Raw genomic sequence first — 17,180 nt, 5'->3', positions numbered from 1 at the left:
TCGCCTACAGCTGGCAGGTGAATTGAGGGGAGTAAAAGGAGTAGAAGTATAAAGTACTAGAGTACATGAACTTAATGACTTTCCACCACTGTGAACAGGGAGCCAGCATGTCAGCATGTGTGAAGTAAACAGGGTGTGAAAATATTCATCAGCTGTGGGATCTTTTCTTCCTCTTTCACACACATGAACAGCAGCAGAGAGTGATGTGTGCAGCAGTCCTCCAAACTTCAGTTTTCCTCCTCCATGTTTTTATTTATTTATTTATTTATTTATTTCCTCCTCTGGCACCGAGAACAGATATGCGACTACTGAGATTTTGGTCTACGCAGGAACATCAATACCGCTCATCTCAGCAGCAAGTGTAGAGTCAGATACACACAGATAAGTCCTCGGGTCCTCACTCACTGTGATGCATGACAAACACGCATCACTGTTAATCCACTGCGGGATGTGACATGATTTTTTTTTCTGCCACACAGGTTTACTTTGTGCTCTGTGCCAGCGAACACGTCATACCCCCAAAAAACAGGCAGGCTCCTCCAGCACATGGACACGAACAGATGGACTCAGTCAGACACACGTCACCTTGGCAACAGCCGTCTTGTTGGCTCTCCGCTAGCTTTGTTTCTGGACCCACTGTTGGGTTTTGGCTGCTTAATGAGACACTAGATCTTGTAAAAAAAAAAAAAAAAAAAAAAAAAACAACAAAACAACAACAAAACTTGTGTCTGGAGTCTTCAAAACACAAGTTTAATTGAAGTCGTAATTCTATTTTAATTGGACACATTCCCAGCTCTAAATAAAATCATAGCAAACAATAGACTTTGATGTGGATCCCAAAATGCGGATACATACAAATATGGGCAAGTATATACAAATCCGCAGAGTAATCACCAACTTGTCAAAACAAACAGCCTCTCTTCATTTCTCTCTGTGAAGACGGCGCGTGGTGAGTCGTCACAGCCATAAAAGCTCAGTGTGTTTGGAGGCTAATAAGAAGAGGCTGAGCAGTCTTAACAAAGATGAGCTTTCCTGACGAGAACTTGCGGTAACACGGCTGATTCATCACAGGCCGTGACACCTGCTGTGGCTGAGATCAGGTCTGATCTGTGGAGCAGAGCACTTTCATCCCTGCACGCAGGAGAAGATGTGTAGAGACAGAAAGGAAGAGAAAATACCTGCCAGCAGGGGCTGGAAATAATAAAAAAATATTCTAAAAAAGGTGATTCAATGTTAAAGAAAATGAAAAATGAAGGTGGTTTGATATTCTCTCCTCCTCCTGATCTGAGCAGGATAACATAATCTCCTTTAAGTTTGTTCTCTTCTTTCTCTGAGGAAACTTTTTGGTGTTAAAATATATCTTCACGCCAACAATAAAAATAACAGGATGAGACTGTGCTCAAAACAAAATGGACGACATCTCCAGCAACAGGATAGATTGCCTGACTGGAACCTATTAACCATAATAATCTGTGATTGGAATGAAGATCACACAAAAAATGCATGCTGAGACATGCATTCGAACACACACACACACACACGCACACACACACACACACACACACACACACACACACGCACCTCTACACACCCTCTCACACAGATTCAGGAGGACACACCCGACACCTGAGGAACATCTCTCTCTGGCTCAGTCCTAATACCTGAATGACACGACGACACAGCCACAACGGGCCATAGCAGAGATTGGCTGATTGGCTGATTGGCTGCACTTTAACTACATATTAGTGACGTTTTATTAAAAGCTACGCCTGCGATCCAAGAGCCAAACGAGCATGAGAAATGTTCTGCAAACATTTCGGTTTCGGTTTTGATCACACGGGTGAAAGAAAAAACAGAGTTTGGACTGTAAATACGAAACAGAGATAAAGTGATTTCTCTGTCTTTGAACCAAAGTCGTGTCAAGCCTCGGATCAACAAGCCGACCTTCAGCTATTGAGAGCAGGGAGAGTTGTTTATTCAAGATAGCCTACACCTTCTTCCTCACATATTGCACACTTCAGTAAATCAGGCTGTTGATTCACTCTCAGGTTGCTCTCCTGTGATCTGAGATGACTTGACGAGTTAATAATGACACAAGGCTGTGCACAGTCAGCGCCTTTTTCTAATGACTGAGTAAAAAAAAAATTTAAAAAACGACCCTGCGTCAGCAGTCTCGCCGAGTTAGCACGTTGCTGTGTACACATCCACTCCTTATGTTCAGCTGGAGAAATCAAATCATATCTGTACGAATCAAACAAACACGCCTTCAGAGCTGAAGGCTCCGTCAGACGGATCAGACGGAGAGTGTGTAGCTCCGTAACACAGCCTTCCTTTACACAACTAGTTTGTTAATCATTGCAGATTTTATTTTAATGACATGTGTGTAAAGTCTCCAAAGAGTCCAGCTGCAGTTGTACCAGGTGTGGTCTCACAAAGCGCTCGATCACAGGCCACTAACCCTCACCGACACAATTACAGCACAAAGTGGGAGCAGAAAGTAGATCCTGAACAATATCAGCTCATCATCAACTCATAATAAAAAATATAAGTCCTCGGCTATCAGGATAATCTGCTGATGCCAGATCAGATCAGCGCTGCTGTTCCGAGCAGCTCTATAAACACGGACACACACAGAAGCCAACAAAGTCGCTGTGTTCAGACACGTCCCCGAAACACTGAAAATTCCAGCAAGCTGTTTTTTCTTTCTCCTTGTGCAGACATCTGCTTCATAACTATACACAAAAAAACAAAACAAGAAGAATTTCTGGGTAATACACACCCAATCAACAATCTCATTATGAGTCATTGACTCCTACCTGTACCTGCAGGAACCTCTCTGCCTGATAAGACTAATGGAATGAAACCAAATGGAGACTGCGGTTTTCTCTTAGTTTGTTCCAATTTATAAATCAAGCTCTCAGGCTTAAGCCACACTCATTAAGAGCTGGACACACACATAATATTATATAACTAACATAACTGGACATCTAGCACATCTCGTTCCATGTAGAAAGAACATATGGGATGTGGAGCAACAGAGTAATGTAATTCCTGCCCTCTCACTAACCTCTACATAAAGCTTGTGTGCATGTGTGTGTGTGTGTGTGTGTGTGTGTGTGTGTGTGTGTGAGCTGGTCTCTCTCCGGGTTCACAGCGATCTGGACGGTGAGTCTGAGCCAGACCTGACACCTCAGTCTGGGAGAACAGCTGCAGGCAGATGTGAAGCTCTCTGAAGTGTCTCTAACATCAGAATGGCTAACTAGATCAGCACAGACTGTACTGAACAACCACCACACACATAAGTAACATAAAATCTACACGTACATCATCATTATAGTTATTATTTATCTCACACACACACACACACACACACACACACACACACACACACACACACACACACACACACACACACACACACACACACACACAAGCAAAGTGACGGTGAAAACACACTCGCCCACGGAGCAGCAACAGGCAGCAACTATTGAAACGTTAAAGACAAATAACAAGCAGATTTCTAATGAAAAATCAACTTGTAGTGGAGTACTTACATGACTTCATGAGCAGTGTTCGCTTTCAACAGTGCATTTCACCTGGACAGGTAAAGCCTTGCAGAGGGTGTAACATTAAACCATTCCGAGAGGGGGTGGAGGGGAAGGAAAGGAGAGTTAAATGACTCAGTAAAGAGGACTTTGTCCCAGACACGGAGGCCTCCGATTGGCTGCCGGTCTTCAAGTGAAGAAATTTTATCTGGCTGCCGGTCTCTGGGGGATTCTCCAACCCAAAGCAGGGGAAGGCTGCTCCTGTGTGAGCTCAGAACCAGCTCACCTCCAACAGGCCAAGGTGATCAGGAAGTGGCAGCGCAGAGGGGGCGGAGCCAGTGAAAAGGTAAACAAGAGAACTGCCCAAACCTGCTCTGGGAGTTCGGGAGAAACTGGAATTTCCTATAAAGTGAAGCAGACAGAAGATGAAAGAATGGACACTGGTACGACCAGCAAACAAAAGCATTTTTGCAAAAGGTCACCAAATGTTTGAGGTACAAGTTATTCAATAGTCCACATAACATTTTATATACCTGCATGATTGATTTCATGCAGAACATTTGCATGAACACAAGCACTGTGCTGTTGTTTAAACAGGAAGCCCATAATCTGAGTAAATGACAACGTGTCTCAGGCTTAGTTAATGCTCCCCTGTTCGGCAAGTGTTTTAAACCTGTGTACAACACAGAAACTATTATACTTGTTGCTTGTGTAGGGCCTTCTTTTTTTGTTGTGGTTGAGCCTCTCTTGGACAATAGCTGCTTTTGTAAAGCCGTGCGAGTGACTCCGGCTTTGTACAAAAACAGTCGTTATCCTCGTTTTCAGATGTGGTTTTCCTCTCGGCTTTTTCTTGCCTCACGAAACTCATTAAACCCGGAGACCGTGAGCCACAGGTGCTGCAGACAAACACGACTGCGGACTCAAAATGACGGTTCTTCATGAGTCACTCTGTGAGCAGAGCTGACTCATTACTTACCCAATACAGAGAGAACAGTCTCTAGTACCTGCAGCTACAGTATGTGCCATAACTAGTCGTATGTGTAATGCGTATGATCATACTCTGCCACACGATATCAGTGACTCAAGTGCTGCATTACAAATACAATGAGGAGAATTATCCAAACAATTGAAGTGATGGAACCGTCTTGTATTAGAAATCCTTCTTTAAAATACTGAAAAATGAAATGAAAAATGCCAAATACATATGCATTGCTTGTCGACAGCAAGATGTATGAGTGTCATGTTTATTTGTTAAAAAGAGCAGTGTCAGTCAGCATCAGCATGCTAACATGCTCTCAGTGACAATGCTAGCATGCTGATGCTACGTAGGTATGATGTTTATTATGTTTACTATTTTAGTTTAGCGTGTTAGCATGCTAACATTTGCTATTTAGCGCTTAACTAAATGAACAGCTGTAAGTTTGATCTGATAATGGCACTAGAGGAAAAGTCAGGGGATCCCCGAGGTTATTACTGTTCATCCTGAAGGGGATATGAATGTGTGTAAGAAGTTTCATTGCAGGACATTCAATAGTTGTTGAGATATTTCAGTCTGGACCAGATGTTTTCAAAGTATGAAACTCAACAAAATCAACACACCTGCTCCTTCCTTTCCTCTTCTTTCAGCCTGTATTTCTTTACATGAGAATAGTTGGGAAAATAGTTAATGGGGCAGGGGAGAGTTGGAGAGGTGGTACAGAAAACACTGTGTGAGGTGAGAGACACATGCATGTAGTGTTCTGAATACAACAGGAAGTTAGTTATTGTAGGTTGTCCCGCTGATGTGACCCGCTCACCAACACGCTCTGCAGTCGGAGCTGCAGCAGAGTCTGTGACACAGCTCATGGAGGCAATTTAAGTACTTTGAAACCCTTACAGCCCCTAATTACCACAATTAGTGGCAGAAATCCCACTCCCTCTTGGACTCAAATCTGAAAACACAGACATAATACACGTTTACATTCAGTGTGACCTACACTTCAGTCATCAGCTTTTTTCAGTCTAATAGCTAATTTGGAATTGTTTAAATTGTGCCAATTTACCATTACATAAAGAAATACAGGCTAAAAGACTGAAATATCTCAACTACTATTGGATGTCCTGCAATGAAACTTCTTACACACATTCATATTCCCTTCAGGATGAACAGTAATAACCTCGGTGATCCCCTGACTTTTCATCTAGTGCCATTATCAGATCAAACTTACAACTGTTCATTTAGTTTAGTGCTAAATAGCAAACGTTGGCATGCTAATAGTGCCAATAGTAAACATAGTAAACATCATACCTACGTAGCAACAGCATGCTAGCATGTTAGCAGGCTGATGTTAGCATGTAGCTCAAAGCACCATTGTGCATCAGTGCAGCCTCATAGAGACACTTTGATTAAAAAGGCTGAAGATGACTTCAGAGGTTGTCACATTGTGATTTTAAATTCACCTTTTATAAAGATGCAACATTAAATTAGTAATTAGTTTAAAGCATTTTTGTTTTCAAGTGGATTTTATTTGAGTTTGACATTAACAGAATCTCTTGATTCTCCATGTGATTTTTTTTTTTTTTTTATCTGGAAAGTAAAAGGTATTTGTTGTAAAACTTCACACTCACTGAACAATCAGGCTGAGTGCAGCCCCTCCACTGGGTGAGTGAAGGTTGATGAACAAGAAACAGTAGAGTAGTTCCCACTGTGACCTTTACAGCTGTCATATCACTCCCACTTCCTTTCCACATGACTTCTCTTCCCTCCTCTTCTCTTCTCTGATGAACAGCAGGATAGCAGGATATGCTAACTGCTAAGAAATGCCCATGAAATACTTCTTTTGCTAAATTACACGGTGTGTGTTGCCACAGTGATTTGAAGATTTTGAGTTTCTTGAACTTCTCAGTTCTCTTTGAAGTGCTGAGTTGAACCTGCATCCTGTTTCATTTCTGCTGAGTCCTCAGCTCCCTGCTGCTGGAGTTTATCTAAACACCGTGGTGCAGGTGAAACCAATCTCCCCCCGTCTCTCTAGGACACTTTCTCTTCTCCTCTTATTTCCCTTTCTCTCTCTCACACACACACACACACACACACACACACACACACACACACACACACACACACACACACACACGCACACACACGCCAAACACACTTTCCGGCTCTCTTTACTTCTTCTCGGCTTAGCTGCAATTCACATTCCTCTGACACACTTTCCTCCGCGGCGATGATTTGAATTCAGTTGGCGGATGAGAATGTAAGGGAACCAGCTGATACAGAGACGGGGAAGATCTCTTTTAACTCTCTTTTTTGAAATACACTTCATCAGTTTCTTTTTCTACCGGTTCTCACATGTCAGTGAAAGGTCGGTCGTCCCTCTTCCTTTCCACACAGTATCCATATTTCATGGTACCGGTTCAAATGTTCTTCGTAGCATGAATATTGAGGAGAGAAAACAGCAGAAGGAAGGTCATCAAACAGACGCCGTCACCATGGAGATGGCCTCCTCCTTATCCTTCTAATGTGATCTTGGGTGCGGGTGTGAGTCCCTAGAGATCCATGCGCTTGAGTGTTGAGAGCGCACACTTGGGGGTCAATCCAGGGGAAAAGCAATACACTCTCAGCTTTCCTCCTTTTACAAAAGGTCAATAATTTTGACTCAATATGCCCTCACCGACTATATAAAATAAAACTATCTTGAGACACTGCTTCACTCAATAATCATTTTCAACTATGGCACGTATAAATGCCACTACAGTTATTCTGTTAGTCATTCTGCACTGGAATTGTTTTGACTGTGAAAACTAGAGACAACAAGACAGGGATGTAAGGGTTGAAGGTGTCCATTCCAACATCTGTTCATGTTATTCTCACATTGTTGTCCATTAATATGTTGGTCATGATAAGAACTTACTCATCACTTCTGGTGTAGAGGTTTGGGAAATGAAAACTTTGGCAAGAATAACATTAATCAGAACAAGGAGGTTGAGCCTTTCTAAAAAAACAATCCTGATTTACTGTAACACAAATCCCTGTAGTTCCGGCACTAATGCAGGCTCAGCTCTTGGTCTACTTGCAGGCTGGTTTACTTGCTGTATTCATACATGCTGGTTTGTTTACTTAACTTACTTAATACTGTGATGGTGTGGCTCACTTTCGGTTTAGCTTGTGTGCATACTAGAGAAGCTTAAAAGTGCGATAGCTGCGTTGGTTTATATCCACAAGTTTCAGAACAGGTCACATAATGATAGCAACAAGCGAAACCAAGGGAACGTTTTATTAATTGGACAACTTATAAATGTTAACGTGTTTTTAAAATGAGCTCGGGATCAACTTAGCAGCATTGTGTAAATAAGCAGCCTGCACTTTCCCCCTCTATGACGCTGTGCCATGCTAAAGACTAAACTTCCTGAACCACCGCTGCAGCAGTTAAAATACCGTAGCTAGCATAGCGTACACATTTTCAGCTTGCCCCTCCCTCTTGCGGCTTCGCTGGTAGTGCTGTTAGTCACTATTCACCTGAACAAAAATAATGACAAATAGTGGAGTTTCCCTTTAATTTGATACGTTAAACCGGACTTGATTCATTATTAATCATTTTGGTGAGTTCAGATTTCCTGCAACTACGTGATAAGATGTGGCTATTTTTAGATTTCCCTTGTAGGAGAGATTTACCTCAGGTAAGTTAGGACAATAGGAATACAGAGGTAATGCTTTCAGACTTTTTAGACTTGATCTCTGCGTCATATTCTGTGTAATCATTCAACAACCTGAATGAAAAACACTTCAGACCTCTTCTTCATCTGGTAGTTTACCCTCCGACCACTTCTGATCCTGGTTTTTCTTCTATTAAACCTCCTCTCAGTTTATTCAATCTCACAAAAAAAAGTGGTGCTGTTTCACCGTGGCTGTTTGTTTTTTAATGAATACATTTTTCTGAGTCAATTGCTTTCAACTGGTAATGTTCAGCTACTTGATTCAAGGTGGCATCTGAAATACACAAGTGCCCCTGTCTCATATTGTTTCCCTCAACCCTTCACTCACGGCAGTAATAGAATGAGGCTTTCCATCATTCCCAGAGACACATATACAAATGCACGCACTTCACTTTCACATATATACACACAAAAACGCCACATATCAAACAGGAGCTCATCCATTAGTCTCTGCCTTGACACGACTGGCCCGCTGCCACCTACCCGAACAACACACACACACACACACACACACACACACACACACACTTCAGTCTGCAGCCACACACTGAGACAAGACGGAGAGAGCGAGTTCTGGAGAGAGTTTTTATCAAAGTGTTGCACTTCTCTTTTTTTTTTTTATCACTGCTGGTCTCATTTGCACAGAAAGGCGCGGTGATAAAGTAGGGCAGTCGATTTTAATTTTCCCAGCTCTGACAAAATAATATGTGGAAATAATGAAGTATTCAAGAAGTCATTAGTCTAGTGTCAAACGAGGCTCCACGTATGACACAGGGAAAAGTGCCTTATGTAAGTGTGTGTGTGCGGAACATGCATGTGTGCAGCAGATCTGACACCTGCTCTATAAGCAGTAATCACTGGGGTGAATGTCATCATTCACAGTGCAAGGGATGGATTTGTTATGCTATTTGTCAAATGTCACAGTGACACCGAGCCAGATTGTAAAAAAAAAAAGAAAAAAGAGGGGAGACATTTGCACATGTGGGACAAGAGGCAGACGCTGAGTAGAATACAGAATCAGAGGCTAGGAAGACACATACTAAAGAGAGAGAGAGAGATATGAAGCGAGTGTGTCTGACTCAGTTTTCAGCGTTGAATCGAGGGGGGGGGGGGGGGGGGGGGGGGTCTGAGTCTCAGGGGGAACCGGAGCATTTCTGTTCCAGCAGGTAACACAGCTAACATCAGCCCTCAAATGAAGATGAATGTGCTTAATCTCTGTACTGTCAAAACTACACCCCCCGCTATTGAGACGCACGCTCACTCGCAGACACCTAGATGCCCTCACACACACATTAACCATCAATCTAACACGAGACTCGCTGCTAAAATGTTGGGATTTTACATTCATTTCAATGTTTCTGTCCAACTTTGTTCGTGGCAGCACATAAAATCCTGGATATGTGTGTGTGTGTGTGTGTGTGTGTGTGTGTGTCGAAGGAAAACTAGAGCAGGGCCACAGATGCTTGACAGCGGGACAGTCTCATTATCCCGGTCCAGTGTGAGCAGCTACCAGCGACCCCTGCCAACCCCGTATGTCACTCAGAGGTTGCCTTTGGTAACAGCAGATTAGCCTGATTGGCTGCAGGGTTCTGCAACAGCAGAGGGCTGATTAAAACGTCTTATAGGGTGAGGACTAACACAGAGAATATATGCAATTAAAACAGAAATTATATGGATTTTATCCTGAAGCAATTAATGCATAGATGACTGGATGATGAATGTGAACATGCAGTATACATGACTTCTTTTGATCGTTTTTTAACAGCTGCAGGTAAACTGTAAAGATCTGTCTCTCCATTTATTGAATCCTGCATATCTCAGTTGCCGACAAGCCCCCGATGTCCCGGCGGGACCTCGTGGCAAACGGAGCACGACCACGTCCTAATTTTCGGTGACATTTACATAAGGAAAATCAACCTTCTCCTATCAGGACAAGCCTCACCTGAAATGTCACATCATGCCCTCCAGCTCCTCCATCTTTCATAATGTTAGTAATGCTTATGTAAAAGTCAGGTTATATGGTAGCGTACATTAAAAAGAGGCCTGTTAGGGCCCGTCTTGGTCTTGCTCCAATCATTTCGTTGTATTTTGGAGTGATTAAATTGGGCTTATGATGCAACAGGCCAGATGACCAGGACTTACAAGAATGTGAACAGACGGAGTCATTCATCACAGCCGTAATCCTCTCATCCTTTTATTAGACAGTCACTCTACTCCACTGCCGTGTAACCCTGCACCCACATGCATGCAAACAACAAACAGTCAGTGATGATATAAAATGATCCAGACGTGCACAAACACTGGTAAAAAAAAGCGAAAACCTGTAAGAGAAGACCTGAGGCTGAGGGCCTGTTTCTGTTCAGTGTTTCTGAAAGCAAACATCCTTTTGGGAAGGACTGTTGAGCGCTGAATGAATTAAGCTTAATAAATATTCACAAATCTCTCCTCCTCTCGCTCTGCCCTACTGTGAGCGCTTAGCTGCTCTCCCAAAAAGCCTTAGATTTTTTAGGCATTATCTTCCGAAGGGGCTCTAACAACTTATTAATACGGTGAAACGCAACATGTTTATTCGTTGTGAGAAAATATTCATGCATTCAGAACGAGACACGAAACCTTGCCTCGAACGTGCTGCACAAAAATCACATTAAACAAAAAATCATAATTATGAGATCAGTGTAATTGCTCTTGTCTGGGTGTTCTGACATCCATTTGTGACGGTCATTATTTCCATCCATCTGTTGCTATGGAAATGGCGTCCCTTCGTGCTGCTGCAGTACATCTGTGCTGTATTGATTTTCACTGTACACTGCCTGTCTCCCTGTGTTGCTACAGAGGAGTCTGATGTGCTCCAGTCACAGCAGCTGCTCTGCTCTTAAGCCGGCCACCGGTGGAGTCCCTCAGTCTTTGATGTGAGGCATCTTGATGGCTCTCATTCAGCCTCGGGGCTTAGCTTTACAGCTTCACCGTGACCCGGGCAACAGCCACGTCAAAGAAATAACGCAGGGATAATAACATCATACCTGTATGTGTCAGGTCGACTGAACACTGCATCATATATACCTGTATTACCACTGCTTTTAATATGCTCGTATTAAGTGTTTTCATTGACAAAATCATAGAACTAAGGCGGGAACCAACATACTATCACGCTTCAGCCAAGCCCGATTACACAACCCTTTAAATGTGACTGAAGGAAAAGAGTAACTAGACTGTTATCTTTGCAATGACGGGAATTCAGATCCTCTATTTAAAGAAAACGGGAAATACTCTTATTTGCTCTTGATAAATTTAAGGTTAGAGTCAGCGGCCGCTTAGCTTAGCCTATAGCATGAAGACTGAAAGCAAGGGAAACAGCTAGCCTGGCTATGTCCCAATATAACAAAATCCACCAACTACTAGCAACTCTTAAGCTCAATAATGATGTTTTTTTTTTTTTTTTAATTCATACAAAAACTGAAGTGAAAAACTGATTTGTTGTGGTTTTACTGGGGGTTATGTGCAGGACTATTTCTTGGTTTCTAGCAGAAACTGAAAACAAGACCAGAGGTGAGCATTAGCGTTAGCATTAGGCTCTTTAGCTGTTAAATGCTGCACTATGTTCATCGGCTAGTTGCTAACTCTGTCTGTCTGCTGTTTGGTGCAGAAACAGTTTTCAGAGGCTTTGAGAGAGGTGAGGGTGAATCTTAGAAAGAAAATCAACATATTTCCTAAAACTATTCTTTTTAACACAGTACTTATATAATACTAAATGTATTTACGTTACACTAATGAATGTAGGTTTGAAGGCTTCACATTACATCAGGCCCCTGTGAGGATGATCTGTTAACTATATTACCTAATGTGTAACCTGGCTGTCCTGTGAAAATCTTGTCCTCTTTTTCTACAGTGTACAACTTATTGCAAAAAAAAGTGTCTTTGTCTTCTTGTGTGTCCCTTTCAGTACAGTGTGTGCCGTATTACCAGTATCTGGGAGACACAGTTGGCGGATATGGTTGTCATAACCTAAGGGTGACATAAGATATTCAAGCAGTGCTGCCCAAGCTTCTGAGAAAAGCTTAGCAGAAACAGGGTCAGAGCCAGATAAAGAAAAACAGCATTTGAATCTGAAGTTATTATAATGTGGGAGAGACTGAGGAGGAGAGCTGCTGTGTAAAAACTGAAAGAGAGCTTTCACATCACAGAGCAGAGAGAAAGCCGACATGGCTAATGAAGGCGGGCGGGCAGGATGGGGGGAGCAGCGGGAGACCGAAGGCTTTTAAGCCGAAACGCTGGTTGACGGAGTCGAGGAAGGAGAGAGGAGATGTTGAGATGAATGTGAGGAGCCGCAGATTAATACATGCGTGTAAAATGAGACTCCACCAGCAGGAGAAGGCCAGGAGTGACACCGAGGTCACACTTGGAGCTGTGCCTCTCTTTCTGTTTCCTCCCTCTCCTGTATTCTCTCCTTCCACGCCTCCCCTCCTCATCTATTTCCCTCTGGTCCCTGTTCCCTCTCCTCCCTCCCTCCCCTCCCTCGACCTCCCCTGCGGCTGTCCTGTGACGTTAAGCAGACGTGGAGGTTAGCATCATTGAGAGGATGGAGGGGAAGACGAGGGGGGCTGAAAGTGGGAGGGGGCTCGGACATAAATAGAAACTGACCTATCATGAACACACACCCGCAGTTGCCAAACATTAACGCACAGACAGGCGGAATTTAACCATCACAGTTCTGTTTTAGCAAAGGTTACATGCTGCATTAACATAATCTGTTTTCTGTGTATTTTCGCAGGAGGATTAAAATAAAACGCCAACTACTGTATAAGCCTGAGTCTGATGTCCCCGATGATTCAGGGAACTCATGTCCTCAGTGGGCGACAAGTAGAGGTGTAATCAGACATCTCAGGTTTGCCCAGCACGGCTGTACCCGCCTTTATCTGCCAACAGTCCTGTTCTGCACAGTGACAGATCAAGGTGGGTACAGAAGAAAAAAAAAACATGCTGATACGTAAGAGATGGATGAAGGAGGGACGGCATTAGATTTTGAGCTGTTTCGTGTGTTTGAAGCCACCGCATGTTGAATTGGAATTTAAAGTGGTCTATTAATTTCAGAGTGGGTGAAAGAGTGAATAACAAAGGGGTCCTTGGACTGGTGGTAATCCCATTTAGTCGTTCCCTAATCCTGTAGTATAGATGGCCTGAGCTGGGTAGGCTGTGCTAGATGCTAATTACAAAGCGTATTGACTGTGACAGAGGCCTATTTTTAAACTGAAATTGTTACATAATTAAGAGCGTGATCAATAAGTCAATTGAAGGAGAAAAAAAAAAAAAAGAATAGTGACATAGACCACATATACACATGTTAACAACCCCAGAGGGAGCCGTGTGCATGTACTCTTTTCACCACCATAAACCCGCTGCTTTCCCCCTCTCTCTCACACACACACACACACACACACACACACACACACACACACACACACACACACACACACACACACACACACACACACACACACACACACACACACATATGCAGACGCTAATGAAAACAAACATTATCCAGAACCCCCTACTTATTAGCATCATGCACTGAGCAGCCAGAGAAATGAAGGGTAACTACAGTTTGTGCATCTAAATATTCACCGGGTGCAACACAAGACGGAGCAGGGAAGTGGCCTCGGACCAATAAAGGAGACACGGGGAACTGGTGGGGTGGGAAATTACGTACAGATTGAATTAATTTCATTGTCTTTTGTCATTTTTATTACAAGAAAAAAAAATCTGTGTTTAGTCATAACACACATTATGCAAAATTATTCAAATGAAAGCAATGAGCAGCTCCAGTTTGGCTGTGTAGTTCTCCGTTTCATGCATTTGGAAATGAAGTGTTTCTGACAGTGTTGGTCCAATGAAACTGTGATTATGTAAGAGCGGTGGTGGTGAAAAGGTAACACCTCACAGACAGTTGTAACAGAGCGTGCAGTTAGTTAGAGGTGCACAGTCTCATTGCCTGATATTGATCTGAGCTGCTCTGCTGTAAGTGAAGCTGTAGAGGTTTCTGATGCAGTAAAAATGGATTTGAGTTTCTGTGAGCCCCACAATGCAGCCTGGGTGTCACTGTGACAGTATCCAGTCAGCTAATACACTGTCATTTTGTATATTAACATATATGTTCACACTTTGGGAGATACACTTAGTAATGAATTTGTGCACAGCTAGCGGTTAGCTCGGGCTGGAAAGCTAGCCTGGCTTCAGAAGCAAAGACTGTACATGTCTGTAAAGATGGACGACATGACAGTTCTGCAAAAGTGAAGCCAAAATGAAAGTGACAAACCCCGCTCCCTCCTTGTTAACGGACAGGACGTGAGCCAAACTAGCCATGGTCACATTTATTTCTTATCTTATGATGTATGTTCAAGTGTTCATCTTTCTGGTGTTTGCTTTTATTTAGTTATCTTCATGCAGCCCGCTGGCGCATGAATGGGCCGTTAGAAGGTCCTGAAAGTGTATAAACAGATTATAATATAATTATATATATTATAATATAAACAGACTGCACCTGGTTAGATCGGTTAGAGCCTATAGAATTCAAATATTCAGTTCATTTTGCACTAACCATAAGCACTTAAATATGATTTATAAATATCTAGCAGCATGGTGTACTAGCTGAGCGTGGTGACCGCCTACCGTTTAGACTTGTAGAACTCCGGTTCTCCCTCCATTCCTCCGTTATTTATATTCCTTTAGTCCGTAAGGGTCCACGGGTCACAGAAATCAAAAGGGTTCCTTATAAAAGTATTCCAGCTTAATCAATATCGTCCTGAAAAGTCCAAAACAGACGACCGAGCGATTTGTATCCGCTGTTCTTCCCTCACTTCTCCTCTCTCTCCTTCCGTCCGGCTCCATCTTGGCTGTGTTCGCGGGTCTGCTAATTGTTTGTTAGCTTTCTAGCTAAAAAAAAATGGCGGCTTCCCTCCCTGTAAAGATCCAAACAGATTTCACTTCAGGAGGGTCAGCTGAAGACAACAAGCTGTAACAGAGTGTCAGACGTAATGACGTGTTCTCTCCGTTGGAAAAAGCCCGTTTTTTTCCACACTTTTTTTTTAACTACTCTGGCTTGTAGATAGACGTCTCCCCTGACCAATCAGAGCGAACTAAGGGGGGCGGGCCCTTCAGAGGCAGGGCCAATAGGCTGTGGTCTATATAACTAACAGATCAGCTCTGTTTTAATGCTTCCAAAAGGTTTCTTAGGCAAAATGCTTAATGTTTTCTATTATTTCATATTAAAGAGTTAAAGCACATTTCTCCCAGTTTTCCTTTTAGAGAGGTTTATGGGCGCCAGTGAAAGAGTGAACTATAAAGGCCTATTAAATTAAACTATTAGAAGTATTGTGGAGCTTTTTCATTGTTCTTGTATAAAGTATATCCTGTTGGTAGTTATATAATACCACTGTTTTACATGCAAGGACTGAAAAATACATAAAAAATACCACATATGAGCTGATGTAGTTTAGGTTGGGTTGTAGTCACGTTCAAAACAAGCACATTTTCAGAAACTATAATATATTCCCTTTCAAATGAGTTCTCATAAATGAATCTTGGCCTCACAGCTCTTCTGTTATGAGCTTATTACATGTACATATGCAAATGGAAGAAAATTAGGTTTAAAACAGGTGGGCTCTATTGTTGCTATAAAAAAAAGGGGGTGTATCATGATTGACAGCTGTGATTAACCCACTTGATTGGGTCAAGCGGGTGAATGGGTGGGACCTCGATACCACGGACACACCACCCGGTCATAGTGTTAAGGCTCTGGCTCCCAGTGACATCACCAGCGCAATTCTGTGAGCACTTTGGTTGTAAGCGTGACCTTGCTTGGTCTTAGGTGTCCGCTGGTTGCCTGGCAACTACTCAGAGTCAAGAAGTAGTCCATCATACAAGCCCCCATACAATCTAAAATGGCTGGTTTATTATTACATTACACCCTGTAAAACAAACAGGATATAATGTGTTAATTAATGAGCCTTGGAGGTGCTGGTAGGCAGATGTTATATTTGGACAGACCCAGGCTAACTGTTTCCCCCTGTTTCCAGTCTTTGTGCTAAGCTAACTGTCTGCCATAGCCTTTCATTTGATGTACACACATGTCAAAATTACTCCAAGATACAAAAATAGAAGCAAATCATGCTCACATTTCCACATTCATGCTCATGTGCACCCACATGCATGCACACACAGCCCCACAGGTGATGTTTACATTGTACAGATGTCACATCTATATGTTCTTAAACCCTCAGCAGAGACTCAGCTCTCTAGGACACTTTTTAAGTGTGATCTGAAAAAGGCAATAATAACAGCAACTGCATCTGAAACATAATGGATTGGGCTGGGATTAGCATGCAGACAGAATACTGTAGGTCTGATGGTGGCTCTGCACATTTAATACCTCAAATCAAATCCTATATTCATGTTAAATGAGCCAGCTGATGAATTTTTGATAACAAACGGAGAATACATGTAGAATTGTTGATCTGTCTGCAGCAGCTCTCTGTGTGACTTGTGTGAAAATGCAGTTTGTACCTTTAAAAATCAGTCGTGTCAGGCGGCTGCCATCGCCACAGACTGATGGAGTTAGGACAGAATGGTAGTGTACTGCTGCTGCAGTTATCAAGATGCAACTGCAGCCAGCACACAGTATTTAGCTCTAATGAGCCTCTGACTTTGAGGCACATCAATGAAGCGCCTCATTCATAATAAAGAGGCTCTGTCCCGCGGGCAGCAGCTAAATGAACTGGGACCGAATGCAGGCAAACAGTTTAGCCTGCTCCCTCAGCTCTGTGAGCGTCGGCTGTGATAATTAACCACACAGCTAAAATCCAGAGAGGTCTGATACCGCAGGTACCGGAGACACACACACAAACGTGAACATCCGACGAAGGCAAATTGGGAAAGGAAATGACT

General features: G+C 42.8%; 1 protein-coding gene across 1 annotated transcript in view; it reads right to left on the bottom strand.

Annotated features, from left to right (window-relative positions):
* Positions 1–15,089, bottom strand: part of lnx1 (ligand of numb-protein X 1) — a 48,119-nt gene extending 33,030 nt beyond the window's left edge. The window contains exons 1-2 of the mRNA XM_056378058.1: positions 14,907–15,089; positions 3,555–3,947 (exon numbers count right to left, since the gene is read on the bottom strand). The gene's annotated coding sequence lies outside the window, so the exon portion shown is untranslated. The remainder of the gene's footprint in view (positions 1–3,554; positions 3,948–14,906) is intronic.
* Between the last annotated feature and the right edge of the window lie 2,091 nt (positions 15,090–17,180).

The sequence above is a fragment of the Seriola aureovittata genome, chromosome 6 (assembly GCF_021018895.1).
Source record: "Seriola aureovittata isolate HTS-2021-v1 ecotype China chromosome 6, ASM2101889v1, whole genome shotgun sequence".
Lineage (NCBI taxonomy): Eukaryota > Metazoa > Chordata > Actinopteri > Carangiformes > Carangidae > Seriola > Seriola aureovittata.
This window is presented reverse-complemented; position numbering and strand designations above follow the sequence as displayed.